This window comes from Meles meles, chromosome 7 (genome assembly GCF_922984935.1).
Source record: "Meles meles chromosome 7, mMelMel3.1 paternal haplotype, whole genome shotgun sequence".
Classification (NCBI taxonomy): Eukaryota; Metazoa; Chordata; class Mammalia; order Carnivora; family Mustelidae; genus Meles; species Meles meles.
This window is the reverse complement of record NC_060072.1, coordinates 56425050-56440399: the sequence shown is the minus strand read 5'-3', so window position 1 is coordinate 56440399 and position 15350 is coordinate 56425050. Positions and strand designations below refer to the sequence as shown.

The window sequence follows — 15350 nt, the reverse complement described above, 5'->3', positions numbered from 1 at the left end:
AAGGCTCCATGTGAACCATACTGCAGATGTCCAAAGCCTTCAAAATTTGGCCCCACCTGCACACGTCCATACATTTTTTTCTACTGATTTTCATGCTACCTAAAAAAAAAATCTCACCTTCTTTTGTAGAAATTTTCTTCTATCCCAAGTCCAAGTCTTCACTTAAAACTTAACAAATAGAGTGCAATAAAATTGCCAAATTGCTAACATCTATGCTTTTATCCAATTCTAAGATAAAGATTCAGGTTTGGTTGAATTTACCAGTTTCGTGTTTATTTCTGAGCACGTTAAAGTGCATCAATAGAAATGCCTCCACAAAGACACTTAAAAATCAGCTTTCCTGCCTTCGTGTGTGTTTTCAGATTCATAAATCCACAACACTAAGTTCTACCAGATATTCTCATTTTCCAAGTATCATGGACTTCTAAACCATCTGAAACGGATTCGGGAGGCATCTTAAAACCATCTCTTAAAATTTGCTTGTGCTTTTAATGGCGATTGCTTCTAGAGTTAGCCTCCCTTTTTAGTTTCAAAATTTGCATGGCTGCCTTTTTGAGTTTGTTTCAAGAGCCAGTCTTAATCGTGCAGGTACTGCTATGGGTTTGCTCGACCCAGATGGCTTTCCGGCTAGGCTTCTTTGCATCTTTTCCATAACAGGTACCTAAATACTACCTGCCCTTTTGGGTTTACTGTCGCTGCTTGCCACTTCTTAACTAATGGTTACAGTGGTGCCCCCTCCTTCGTCACGTTCATTATAAAGCCCTCCCATGGCAGGTCTGACAAGGCAAGGATTTCTGAATATTCAGGGTTTTCATTCCCTTTCGTATTTTCACTAGCTTCGGATTTAACACTTTAAACGTCCCGTTCTCAACTTCCAAAGAAGCAGGACTTTCACGTGAATTACACACCAAGACGCTCAAGTAAGCACCGGCGCCCGGGAAGGAGGACCAGCGGTCTCCCGAGCTGGTAAACAAACGCCGCGCAGGCGCAGTGGCAGGAGGGTCAACCGGAGGCTTCGCAGCCCCTGGAGGATTTTTCGTAAAGTTTGAAGTGGAAAAGCAAAACAAAACGCCGCTTAGGGTGACAAAGTGCTTGGCTTTTTCTATTTTTACTAATTTTTGGCTTTTTTTCTTCCCCTGAGGAACAGGCGCGGCTTTCGGGGCCTTGCAGAGAAGTCTGCAGAATTACTCGTCCTCGAATACTGCCGCTAGTCTAGCGGCTGGTTATACCAGCCTCACTTGCTCTCGCCGCTGAGTCTCGTTCTCCTTTATTTGTTTACGGCACAAATCCACCCCGCTTGCGGGTGGAGGGTGGGGGTAAGATGTGGGAAGGCCGCACCGCCCCACAAAACACTTCCTCGTCTCGAGGCTTCCTCAAACCACGCGAGACCTGCCCGAGCGTAGAGCGGCACGTCCGCGGGTACGTGTACGCATGCCCCTGAGTAATCCTTGGGAGCGCGAAAAAGTTTTGAAACCCTCGGCGACGTCAATAGTAAACTAAATCTGGCCCTCCAGAAAGGTGTGGCGGGGTGGGGGGTGGGATGTTCAAGCGCACAATACTACGTTCTTTGAGACTTTGCCTTCACAACTCTGCACGACTAAATGGTCGTCCCTTCTTTTCGTTATTATATATTGGCCGTGAATTCTGTGTCAGAGGAAGTTTCAGCCAAGCCAGCAGTAAAGGAGTTGGGGTTGGAAGGGCGGATCCCAATCTTAAAAGGAGGGTGATGACTTTGATGTGTTTGGAAAGATAACTCGGGGAGCCACTTAAAGGAATAAACCTGAGGGTGCCAAGATTCCGCCCCCCCCCCCTTTCTGGAGAATCACGCTGTGCTGAACTAAGGTAATGCAGTGGGAAGGAGAAGATGATAAATGAAGGCAGTAGCTATACAGCACAAGGGAGAGGTGAGACTAGAAAGACAACTTTTGTCAGTAGAAAACGTTCCTTAAAGTAGTGTGAACCTATGCATGTTCGTAAACAGAAAGGAAGAAATAATTAGGCCATGATTTGTAAGGTGAAAATTGGGAAGTCCCTGAGTGAGTGGAACAAGGGGGGTCTTAAAAGCCATAGTCCTGAACAAGGGCTGAAGTTAGGGTTAGAAAGAACAGTTTAAGGTCACAGGAGCAGGGAACTGCCTTGAGTTATCTGCCTGACTAATCGAACCTCTTTTGCAGGATACACGGGACACCTGCACACAAACGTTGGATTTTGTCCTGCATCGTCTGAAAGGTACCACCCAGATAACTGAAGTGCTCTCTCCCAGTAAGTCCCCTTGTTCCCACCACCTCCCACTCACCCTATACCTCAGCCAGAATGAAATGTGAATTTTGTGAAGTGGTGGAATTTCGTCCCTTAGACATACCACTGGTGCATTACAAAAAGACATACTTCTAATTCCAGCTTTCCAATTCACTAGGTATTGGAGTCTATCTTGATACTGGCAGCAATGTTAGGCAGCTTAGCCACTCTATGTTGATTTTTTGTGTCCTGTCTGGAGTACAGGGCAGAGGAGGGATGGAGTACATAATTTTACTAGCCAACCAAAGCAGTGGTTTGTAGGTAGGTAGTATAGCTTCATCTGTAATAGAGAAAGCTTCAGGATTTAAGTCAGCAATGATGGACAAAGGATCCAGGTATGAATTCTAAAATGGAAATACTTCAGTAAAGACCCAATAACTACCCTACATGGTAGTTCCCTAAAAAGTTCTCCCTTGGAGCACTTCATTCTATTTTAGCAGCCTAAAGTACAGCCTGGTAGCAAGGCTCTATGTGCGCCATTCATGGAAAAATATTCCAGAAAAAAAGTCATGGATGCAGTAGAATAGGATTTCTGGGATAAAGCTTAGGTGTCTCGTTTTAGGAAGCGGGATCATCTAGCTGTAGGAGGCATGACATCTCAGTATGGTGTCACAGAAAGTGTGTCAAATTGGAAATCAGATCTGGAGTTTGCCTTGGTTGATTATGCCATTTACTCTGTGTGACTTGCCTGTGCCTCAGTTTTCTTCTTTGTAAAATAAGGATAACAGTGCCTACCTCATAGGATGATTGTAAAGATGAAATGAGGTACGATTTAGAAGGCTGCATGAGTTACTACATAGAACTTGATATATAATTTATGATCAACAAATGAAAGTGTCTTCCCCTGAGCCTCCCACATTTATGCATGCTATCTGCCCCTCAAATATGGAAGCTCTATGTAGCATAAAGCCATCTGTATTTAAGACAGGTTCTTTACCTTGCCTTCACATTAGAATTACCTGCGGAGGTTTAAAAAATGCCCAAGCTGCCCCCTCAATCAATTAAATAGAATCTCTGGTAGTGGAGTCTGGACATGAGTAATTTTTTTTTTTTAAGATTTTATTTATTTATTTGACAGAGGGAGAGATCACAAGTAGGCAGAGAGACAAGCAGAGAGAGAAAGCGTGGGGGGGGGGGGAAGCTGCTCCCTGCTGAGCGGAGAGCCCGATGTGAGGCTTGATCCTAGGACCCTGGGATCATGACCTGAGCCGAAGGCAGAGGCTTTAACCCACTGAGCCACCCAGGTGCCCCTGGACATGAGTAATTTTTTAAAGCTCATTTGCTACTAAAGTTAGAACCACTGCTTTAAGAGCTCCCTCTAGGGCACCTGGATGGCTCAGTCGATTAAGCATCTGCCTTCTGCTCAAGTCATGTTCCTTCGGTCCTGGCAGCTGCCTCTTCATGGGGCTCCCTGCTCAGTGGGGAGCTTGTTTCTCCCTCTCCCCACCCTCCACCCCGGCTTGTGCTTGCTCTAGCTATCTTTCTCTGTCTCAAATAAATAACTAAAATCTTAAAAAAAAATTCCGTCTAGAAGAAGGAGAAGAAAATTAGACTTGTAGTTTAAGACCATCTATCTGAGGGCGCCTGGGTGGCTCAGTGGGTTAAGCCTCTGCCTTCGGCTCAGGTCATGAACTCAGGGTTCTGGGATCGAGTCCTGCATCGGGCTCTCTGCTCCGCAGGGAGCCTGCGTCCTCCTCTCTCTCTCTCTGCCTGCCTCTCTGCCTACTTGTGATCTCTCTCTGTCAAATAAATAAATAAAAATCTTTTAAAAAAAAAGACCATCTATCTGTATAACTATATATTTGAAAAATTTGTAGAGGAATAAAGGCTAGTGCTTGAGATGGGCAGATGAGTAGGGCGTAGTGGGCTATATTCAGGAAAAGAGGCCACTATGACAAGAATGTGGTAAACATCCAGATTTGGGAAAGGCAGGTGATGAAGTCATTAATACAGACCTCAGGAGTACATGGGTCTTGCTGTAGAGATGGAGGACTTTGAGCCTCCCAAGTTGATACTTTGAGCTAGCACAGGCAACACAGATGATGATGTCTTTATTGCTTTACCATGTGGTGAATGTTAGGCTGATGTCCATAGTGGGGTGAGGTGACCTCTTATAGCTGGCTCTACTCTGCTGGAGGGGCATCATGACATCACTGTAGTGTGTATATGTGGGTGTTCTCTGGTGGAAAGGTGCTTGTGGGAAAACACGTGCAGCAGGCCATTGACAATGAAACCTTTGAGGATTGTTGTGGCTGCTCTCATGACGCAGTTTTGTTCATACTAACAGATAAGAAAGGTGAGATGAAAGCCTGTTTTGTAACCTTTTTAGTGAATAAAGAATTTCTTGAAACAGAAGGAATGGCATGTCTGGCTCACTTGTCAGAAAGACAAGTGACTTTCTAGTAGGACGACTTTAGTTTCTAGAGATATAAGTGCTTCAGAAGTTGAAACCAACATACTCCTTCAGTCTTTGGGTGCCTGGACCCAACTGTAGCAGTACTGGCCAGGAATATCTTCTGCCACATAGGGTAGCCTGTCTTTAATTGGGTCCCTTTTCTTGAGAAGCACATTAGTTTGTCTAGTCCCTAGCAAGAGCACTGGGGAAATGAGTAAACATTTTTGGCTAGATAAGGAGACAAGGGATTCAGACTGCAGGGGTCAGTAGTGAAAGCTTATGAAGTGGGAGAATAGCAGAATATGCCGAAGTGAAGAGTGGAATGGGGTAGGAGGATAGGAGACTTGGCATAAGGAGGGAAGTATGTTGAAAGTTAGAAACAGGAAAATCTCAAGCAGTGACAGTTTAGTCCAGCTTTTGTAAAAATATGTTAAAATAGGATTGCTGCTTGAGGCTCTATGACAAGAAATACCACAGACTGTTCTGTAGGTCTTTTGTAATTTATAGGAGGGTGAGAACTGATGAGGCTATTCTTGAACTCTCACCCATATCAAGGGCATAAAAAGTCAAGATGAAGACTGATAAAGGGGTTTCGAAGAGAATATTTGAATGGACTTATTGGAGTGTTGTTAGACAAGTCAGGGAGAGAGAAGTGGCCACTCTCTTTTCCTAAATGTAAGCTTCCCTTTGTAGCAAGCACAAAGTGGGAGGAGGGAGAAAGCCTTTAAGTCAGGTGGCAAAGTTTGATTATTACACAGGACTGGATATATATAACTCTTTTAAAGATTTTATTTGTTCATTTGACAGAGAGAGAACACAATCAGGGGGAGTGGCAGGCACAGGGAGAGGAAGAAGCAGACTCCCCACTGAGCAGGGAGCCCGATGCAGGCTGATCCCAGGATCCTGGAATCATGACCTGAGCAGAAGGCAGATGCTTAACCAACTAAGCCACCCAGGTGCCCAGGACTGGATATTTCAGTTACTAACTTTTCTTAACTAAAAGTTACCAGAAAAAGGAATGGGGCTACCCAAGTTTTTATTCAGGGATGGGAGAAGAACCAACCCCTGCAGAGTATTTTCACAGGGTCAGTGGAAAATAAGAATTAAGTTGCTTTCATTTAGTCCCCAGAATCAAGTTTGTTCAATGTGTTGGAACATTATCGTTGAGTACCTTCTTTGTTTTTTTAATCCAGGAGGTATAAGGATGAACCAGATGACATTCCTCCCTATAAGAATTTATGAACACAATGCAATATAATATATACAACAACAGAAGTAATATGTGTGAGGATTAAAGAAGTACTATAGTAAAAAGGAAGATATGAGTAACTTATTTTGGAGGGAGTAGGGGTAAAGAGACATAGAACCACACCCAGGATGAAACCCAGCAGGATTTGAGAGAGGACTACGTGTTCCCAAGGTGGACAGGGCAGAGGACATCGTGTGTCAAGTCTCAGCTGTGGAAAGAGCATAGTGTGTGTGTGGGAGAGCTACAAGCAGAGTGAACGGTGTGCATAGCCAGGTGGGTGATTACAAGAGAGGGGAGCTGGAGGCCACAGGTGTTGTGAGTTAAGAGTTGGGCTGTTGGCAGGTTCACCTGTGGAGAGTTAATGGGATTGTAAAAACACATACATGCATACTGAGATGCCAGTCATTTCCTCTGTCATTCATTTCCTCCCTCTCCTTGCCCTGCACTTTTATAAAATTTGCCAATTATGGAGTGCTGAGAGAGTAGTATGAGAACTCCTCTCCATCCTGCTGCCTACAACTGATGGGATCTAGCTGTGTATCTGACTTAGGCTGAGTCCAACAGACTCTGCCTCCTAAGAATATAGATCAGAACATTGAGAGACTGGGTCATATATTTGTCCCCAGCTTTACTGAAATATGATTGACAAAAATTGTATATATTTAAGATGTACATTGTGATGTTTTGATATGCATAGATGTTGTGATTATTACCAGTCAAGCTAATTAGTTTATCCATATCACATAGTTACTATTTGTATGTGTGTGGTAAGGAAATGTGAAGTCTATCTTAGCAACTGTCAAATATTGATACATTATTGTTAACTCTAGTCACCATGCTGTATATTAGGTCTCCAGTACTTATTTATCTTATAACTGAAAGTTTGTACCCTTTAACTGGAATCTCCCTATATTCCCCAGCTCCCAGTCCCAGTAACCACTGTTTTACTCACTGTTACTAGGAATTTGACTTCTTTAGATTTGACATGTAAGTGAGATCATGCAGTATTTGTCTTTCTGTCTGGCTTACTTCACTTAGTATGATGTCCTCAGGTTCATCCATGTTGTCACAAATGGCAGGATTTACTTCTTTTCTTTTTTTTTTTTTTTAAGGTTTTATTTATTTATTTGACAGAGAGAGATCACAAGTAGGCAGAGAGGCAGGCAGAGAGAGAGAGAGAGAGAGAGAAACAGGCTCCCTGCTGAGCAGAGAGCCTGATGCGGAGGTCAATCCCAGGACCCCGAGATCATGACCTGAGCCGAAGGCAGCGGCCCAACCCACTGAGCCACCCAGGCGCACCAGGAGTTCCTTCTTTTTAAAGGCTGAAAAATATTTCTCTGTGTGTATTGTATTTCCTTTATCCATTCCTCTTTTGACAGACACTTAGACTGTTTCTGTATCTTGGCTACTATGAATGATGCTTTGATGAATATGCGATGCAGATATCTCTTTAAGATACTGATCTTATTTCCTTTTGAGATATTCCCAGAAATGGGATTGCTGGATGATATGGTAGTTCAGTTTTTAACTGAGATTGGGTTACTTTGATAGGAGCATTGAGCTTGTAAGGTCATGCATGTTTCAGAGACATCTTGGCCTGTTGGGACCAGCCTGTGGGGGCCAGTAATGCAGAGTAAAGCAGGATGAGCTGATATCAAAAGAGAAACAGGTGAATGTAGCCAATGAAGAGGGAATAGGAGACTATAGGCATTGTAGCCTCATAGAGAAAGACAGAGTCAGTGGCTATCTTGGCTCTGACAGCTTTCTGGTCCCTTATTTCAGTCCCATCTAAGGTCCATCTTCCTATTCTAGAGTTCTGTACAGCTCTTCTGAATCTTTATAATCTTTTTTCCTCCCAAACAACACTGTAAGTAGCTAATTGTATTCTCCTCTTCCTAATGTCTTGGCGTCATGAAACCACATACCTTCCATGTAAGGAACACATATATGTAGCAGGGATACTTATTTCACTTATTACAGCTCAGCTATAATAAGATATAATAGAAAGAGTGGGTGTCTTGTTTTTTATTCCAGAGTTTTCACCTGTGTATTATTTATTACTGTAAAACAAAATAACCTAAAACTGGGGTGCCTGGTCAGTCTGTTGAGTGTCTGCCATCGGCTTGGGTCATGATCCTGGGGTCTTGGAATTGGGCACCACGGTGGCCTCTCTGCTCAGCAGGGAGCCTGCTTCTTCCTTTCCCTTTGCCCCACCCCCGCTCTTGCTCTTTCTCAGATAAATAAAATCTATTAAAAAAAAAACCCAAACCCTAAATCTTACTAGCTTAAAACAATAATAAACATTATTTCCTAATTTTGTTTGGGAGTAGCTTAGCTGGGCAGTTCTGGCTTGGGGTCTGGCAACATAGCTGCAGTCCTGATGTTGACAAGGACTGCAGTCACCTGACAAGAGCCAGAGGATCTGCTGCCATGGCGACTCACTCAGCTGGTTGCTCCTTGGTGCTGGTCGGTGAGAGGCCTGTTTTCCATATGTGGGCCCCTTCACAAGATGGTTGAATGTCCTGACATGGTGGCTGGCTTCCCCCAGAATGAGTAATCTGAGATGTTAGAAAGCCAGACAGAAACTATCCTTATTACAGTCTGGCTTCAGAAGTTACATAGAACCCCTTCTGCCACATTTTTTTCCACTGGAAATAGGCTACTAAGGAAGGCCCACATTTGAGGAGAGTGGTGTTAGATACCACTATTTGAAGGGAGAAATATCAAAGAATTTGTGGACATGTTTTAAAACCACACAGACATACATAAACACACACACACACACACACCCCACAATGATTAGGTTACAGGAGGAAAAAAACCCTGAGTGTCTAGTTAGTTTCGAATATAGTTCAATTTCATTATTTAAACAATTCCTTTAAGTAGTTTAAGTCTCCTTTGGATAAAAATGTTTCATGTTTCATAATGCCTCCCAAGGATGTCCTGTATCTTCTCTAATGGTAACATCCATTTATACAGGGCGGTAGGGTGGAGAGCCGTAACGTCACATCCTTGTGGAACTGGTGAGAGAGATGGTACTCACTGGCTTCATTCTGGACCTAGAGTATGTACTGGCAGTTTTTGACAAGATATTCCGTGTTGGCCCGATTGCTGGGGAACTTGCTGGTCTGTGATGCTGAAGCCTGCAGTTGGTGAATTCGTGGCCTGGTTTTTGGCTTTAGGCAAATCTCCTAGGGAGTACTGGCTACTTCCTCTTGTGGACTCAGCTTCCTCTTGGCCCTTGCTGTGGAGTCACCTCACCTAGCCATGGCAGACCCCCTGGCTGTTAGTTCAGCCTCCATGCTTCAGTGGAACAGGAACAGCTTAGGATAGTTGACTCCTCTCTCTCTCTCTCTCTCTCTCTCTGCCTGACTACACTATTGGAGACTTGCCATTGGCCCAAACAGCTAATGAAAGTGCTGAGAGTGAGGTATGAGGGGCCTGGGCAGTCATCCCAAAAGAGGAGCAAAGGCAGAGATCATCTCAACACAGAGGTAACTCATTGGTATGCAGAATAAGGGCCCCGTAGTGATGTGCATGTCCCAATCCCTGGAACCCATGAATATATTACCTTACAAGATAAAAGGGACTTTGTAGTTATGATTAAATTAAGGGCCTTGAGAGGGAAAATTATCCTGGATTATCTGGGTGGGCCCAATCTAATGACATGGGTCCTTGAAAGAAACTTTCCAGTCTGAGGCCAGAGTCAAAGGCAGATGTGACTATGGAGTGATGGTTAGAAAGGTACAAAGTTGTTGGTTTTAAAGATAGAGTAAGGGGGCTTCGAGCCAAGAAATGTGGGTGGCTGGAAAAGCAAGGGAATAGATTTTCTCTGTATCTTCCAGAAAGGGATGCAGCCCTGCCATAACCATGATTTTAGTCCAGTAAGACCCATGTTGGATTTCTAACCTACAGAACTGTAAGATGATACATTTGTATTGTTTTAAGCCACTAAGTTTGTGGTAATTTGTTACAGCCGCAGTAGAAAATGAATACACTCAAATCCAACTTTGGCCTAGAAAGAAGTCAGGCCTGGTTTCCTGACAGCTTTATTTTCCTTGATCTCTCTTTCTTTCTCACTAAACCTGAGCTGGAAAGGGCCAGACTCTATGTGGCACGTACTTGTTCTACCACAGGGCAGTGTTTATTTTTTCATTCAGCTGACAAAGTTTAAAGATAAGTACAGTAAACACCCATATGCTCTTCACCTAGATTCACCAGTTGTTAATGTTTTCCTATATTTACTTGCCCTTTTGTTTATGTACATACATATATTTTCTTGTTGAACAATTTGAGGGTAACTTGTATTTGTCTTGATACTTTATCCTGAATATGTCAGCATTTCCTAAGAATCAGAAAATTCTCCCATAAACTATAATTCCTTTCTCCCACCTAATATAGAAAACAATTACATGGTATCACCTAATGTCCATTTCACAATGCACATTTCCCAGATTGTCCCCAAAATATTTTACAGCTACTTTATAGCCACTCTCTCTCCATTCCCAGTCTGCATTTCAGCTAATCCTATGTTGTTGTCTTTAGTCTCTGAATCTCTAACAGCACAACTTTTTAATTCTTATTTCATGACATTGACTTAATATTATTTTTTATTTTATTTTAGAGATTTTATTTCTTGGGGCGCCTGGGTGGCTCAATGGGTTAAGCCTCTGCCTTCGGCTCAGGTCATGATCCCAGGGTCCTGGAATCGAACCCTGCATCGGGCTTTCTGCTCAGCAGGGAGCCTGCTTCCCCCCACCTCTCTGCCTGCCTCTCTGCTTACTTGTGATGTCTCTCTCTCTCTGTCAAATAAATAAAAAAATAATCTTTTAAAAAAAAAGATTTTATTTATTTATTTGAAAGACAGAGATCACAAGTAGGCAGAGAGGCAGGCAGAGAGAGAGGGGGAAGCAGGGCTCAATCCCAGGACCCTGAAATCATGACCTGAGCCCAAGGCTAAGGTGGCTTAACCCACTGAGCCACCCAGGTGCCCCTATTTTATTTTTTTTAAAGAGAGCATATGAGCGATGGGGTGGGGCAGCAGAGGGAGAAGGAGAGAGAATCTTAAGCAGGCTCCATGTTGACACAGGGCTCAATCTCACGACGCTGAGATCATGACCTGAGCTAAAGTCAAGAGTCAGACACTTAACCAACTGAGCCACCCAGGTGCCCCATGACATTGACTTTTTGATAAGTCCAGTCGAGTCCCCTTGTAGAATATTCTGTATTCTGTTTGGCTAATTATTTCCTCATAATGTTTTGTAACTTGTTCTCTCACCCCTGCCCTTTTAAAAAAAATTAGACATTGTGAATAGAGGTTTGATTAGACTCAGGTTAAACATTTTTTAGAAAGAATAGTTGATTAGTAATGTTGGGTAGGTCATATTGCTTCATTGTTAGGCACATAATTTCACATTGTCTCACTATTAGTGATACTAAAAATTTGGTCACCTGTAAGATGGTGACCTTCCATTCCAGTCTCAGCATGGAAAAGGATACATTTCCCTTTGCAGTTTGCAAATAATCTACAACCTGTTCTCAAAAACTTTTCATCTGATGGTTTCAATACCCATTTTAGTCCTTGCCTGAATAAGTTATTTCACTGGGAGCTGCAAAAATGCTGCCCTAGCTATTATACTCTACATTCATTAGCTGGTATTCTTCTGTAAAAAGAACTTTCTTTTAAGAAAACTATTTTAATGAATCTCTCGGTGGCCAGTTGGATAGTGGGTTGCTTTTGATTTTGTTGAAAGCCATTAGAAAACTCACGATTTTTAATAGGGTTTGTCACTCAATTATTGGGGCTGGTCACTGGTATCTCAAGAGCATCCCCAGTATTTCCAGGTGTTCCTTTGATTCCCAGGAGCTTTTTAAATTCCAGCTGTGTACCACTGTAGGATAAAGGTGAGTGAGAGTTCACCTTCTATGGTAGAATGGAAGGAAAACTAGTAGGTGGGGACCAAGAATCAGTATGGCATCCTGACTGCACAGGTTTTCAGGAAAATCAGCTTTAGAAAACTTACTTATGGGGTGCCTGGGTGGCTCAGTGGGTTAAGCCTCTGCCTTCGGCTCAGATCATGGTCTCGGATTCTGGGATCGAGTCCCACATCAGTCTCTCTGCTCAGCAGGGAGCCTGCTCCCCCCTCACTCTCTACCTGCCTCTCTGTCTACTTGTGATCTCTCTCTCTCTGTCAAATTAAATTTAAAATGGTCTTTTAAAAAATCATACTTGTGGAAGTTGAGGATCTAGAAATTAGTTCCCATAAAACTGTCTGTGTACTCTGGGACCTCTTGGAAAGTTTTTGTCTGCCCCAGTCTCAAGACCTCTCTAGAGTGCCGAACACTCTAAGCAAATTCTCTCATGTTTGGTTGATGACAAGTAAAGGCCTAAATAAAGGAATTTCAAGAATGACTTTCAAAAGAACAGCCTGGATTTCAAGGCTTTTGTCTTGCTGCACACTCCTGTTTTGAATTTCAGAAGCTGAATATATTAATTCCTTCTTTCTTTCCATTCTTTTTGCAACTTGAAATAGTGCCACACTCCCTATTTCCAAGGCAAATTGATTACCAGGCAAAGGAGAAAAAAAATCACATAAATCATTTTCAAAATATTACCCCAATTACAGGTATTGTGGAGTTTTAGGAGTTTGGATGGAGGACCCTGTCCTTTTATTTTCTTCCAAATGATCAGGAATAAGATTGGTGATTACAAATTTAAGATTTTTTTAAAGCAGTGTTAGTATATTATACCACATGTTTTATAAAAATCCTTAATAGTATTCTAGATTATGATTCTTTGAAAAATTATTATTATTTATCATTAAGCTGTGATGTACACATTCAATCATCCTAAAAGGAATGAATAATTTGGTCTTTTTTTTTTTTTTTTGTCTCAAGTAATTTGAAACAATCTTTTTGATTTCTCCTATTGGAGGCCCTTAGTAGTGAACCACATCACATTACACTGACAAGTTATTTTAGTCTAGTCCATTATTAACGGTGCAGAATAGTATAGTATAGTGTGCCTGCTCTGCAATCAGGTTAAATAGTTCCAAAGTCTTGTTCCACACTAACTAGCTGTGCAGTTCAGAGTATATTCCTTATCCTCTGGAAGCTTCAGTCTCATTTATAAAACAGGAGAGCTCCTTATAGTATCTGTCTCACAGTTTGGTAGGAAGACTGACTGACATGTGCTAAACACCTGGCACATGTTACATATTAGCTGTTTGTGTTGTTCTTGTCATTACTACTGGCAAAGAAAAGGGAGATGATATTGAAGTCACCATCCTGCTGGCTCTCTAAGAATTTCTTCAGACACCTCTCCAGCTTTCCTGATAAATGAATTTTCTGAAAGCATCAAGCATCAGAATTAGCAGAGTTGAAATCCTCTATGAGTCTTATATAGAAAAACTGGAATTAACCTGACTTTTCTCCTAAAATAAAAGAAGTAAATATGTCTTAAGATGTGCATGTTGAGCAAGGAAGGAACTTTGATTTCTTGACATTATACTCCAGCTCCCCTGTGAAATCTCTCTTTTTTTAACAGAATTTTCATTCCTGCACATTGAAAGTATTTTTGCCCCCCCAAAATAATATTTAGAATTGCCATGGTAAGGACTCTGAGTTAGAAACAATCGTTTTTTTTTTTTTAATTAATTAATTTATTTTATTTTATTTTTATTTATTTATTTGACAGACACAGATCACAAGTAGGCAGAGAGGCAGGCAGAGAGAGAGAGAGGGAAGCAGGCTCCCTGCTGAGCAGAGAGCCCGATGCGGGACTCGATCCCAGGACCCCGAGATCATGACCTGAGCCGAAGGCAGCGGCTTAACCCACTGAGCCACCCAGGCGCCCCAAAACAATCGGTTTTATGCCAGCCTAATGAGACAAACGTAGAGCTAGTTTAAATTCCTGATTTGGAGTAGTCCAAAATCTATCCAAAGGATTGACCTTAAACTAATCAAATTTATTTTTATTCAAAATAGTTCAGCAGCTCACATTAAAAAATATTTGTCCTTTCTCTCATAACATTGTAAAGCATTCGCAAATTGTTCCTTGAGTCAGCAGTCAGGTGTGGTTCTAAAGCATCTCCCAATTAAGGCTGTTGGTACTTGGGTAAATGGTGTCATAAAAGTCAGAAGAAGCCCCAACGTGAGGGGAAATCGGTTCCTATGTCCTTTCCTCCTACTCTGGGATGGCATTCCACAGTCATTCTGTGAAGCTGGTATTTTCATTCAGTTGCAGCTAAATAGACCTTTAGGGGAAAGAAGCAGTGGAATATGGGGGAGTGACTATCGCAGTGTCCATACTAATTTCCAGAATGCTTTTGAGATTTAGGGTCAGCAGCAATTCAGTAAGGAAAGGGCTTACTGAATTTTAGGTAAATTTGGCTCTGAAAATGCTAATTGAAAGTCCTCCTCAGCAATTCAGCCTTTTTCCTTCTCCCTTTCTTTAGTCAGCAGGGTCCCATGGTGACCGGTTCTGAAAGAAATCATCCCCTTCAGCAGTTACCTAGCACCATGGCAACAGGGACGTCAGCAAAGCAGGATAGACCCTGCACAAAACAGCTTCCACCAGACTCCCTCCCTGCCTCTCTAATTCAGCTCTGCCTGAGGCCTAGGAATGGGGCTAAGGACGTCTTGACATATATACTTAAAAAAAAAAATCATATGTGTTTCTGTGTTTTGTTTTGTCCATAAGCATAGATATATGGGCATATAGTAAACTGTGCTATGAGAATTTCCCCTCCCCCAAAACATGGAGTATATCTAAGGGGTGGAGATGGGTGGTAGAATGGGGACTGGAAGGTAGATAGGCATGGGATTTGGGGTTTAATGATATGTAAAAATTGTATTTATAAGGTAGCAATAAGTTGATAGTAGGGGCAGTCAGAGCCCTAATTATACAGCCTGATTTATATTTGGACACAAGACCTCAGAGAAATATTTTTAAAATATCTTTATTTACCTGAGGATGAAATAGACAAATGGTTTTAATGAATGCTGAAAGGGGTGTAATGCTGTCCTTGGTGCTGAACACTCAGTTGTCTCAGACGTGATAAGGGGGCTCCAGAGGGGAGTGAGGGAACACCTTTGTCGTGTTAGGGTGTTGATGATAGGAAAGAAAGAAAGAGGCTGGGAGGAAAGTAACATTTCACTCCTTACCAAGCAACCCTGAATGTCTAGAATAAAATGTTCAGATGAAAAATAAAACAAAAAAGAAAGTGGAGAAGACTTGAGGTTTGGTTGAATTTTCTCCTTTTCATATGGAGATTTTTGGTCAGAGCCAATCAGGTCAGAGATTTCTGCTGCTTTTGCTCCTGAAAGGAAAAGTGGGGGAAGGGAGATAGAAGATGGCCACATTCTCCCCTTGAGCCACATGATCCATTTCCCATGTGACACATTCCA

The 15350-nt window shown here is 42.3% G+C and overlaps 1 protein-coding gene across 7 annotated transcripts in view; it reads left to right on the top strand.

Moving 5' to 3' along the window:
* Positions 1–1469: 1469 nt before the first annotated feature.
* The window catches only part of GPR19 (G protein-coupled receptor 19), a 36840-nt gene continuing 22959 nt past the window's right edge, over positions 1470–15350 (top strand). For 3 of the 7 annotated variants that reach the window (XM_046010807.1, XM_046010800.1, XM_046010805.1), the window contains exons 1-2: positions 1484–1842; positions 2175–2262. The gene's annotated coding sequence lies outside the window, so the exon portion shown is untranslated. Of the gene's footprint in view, positions 1843–2174; positions 2263–8921; positions 9007–15350 lie in introns of all 7 variants that reach the window. The other 4 variants (XM_046010801.1, XM_046010804.1, XM_046010802.1 and 1 more) reach the window with 4 other exon arrangements.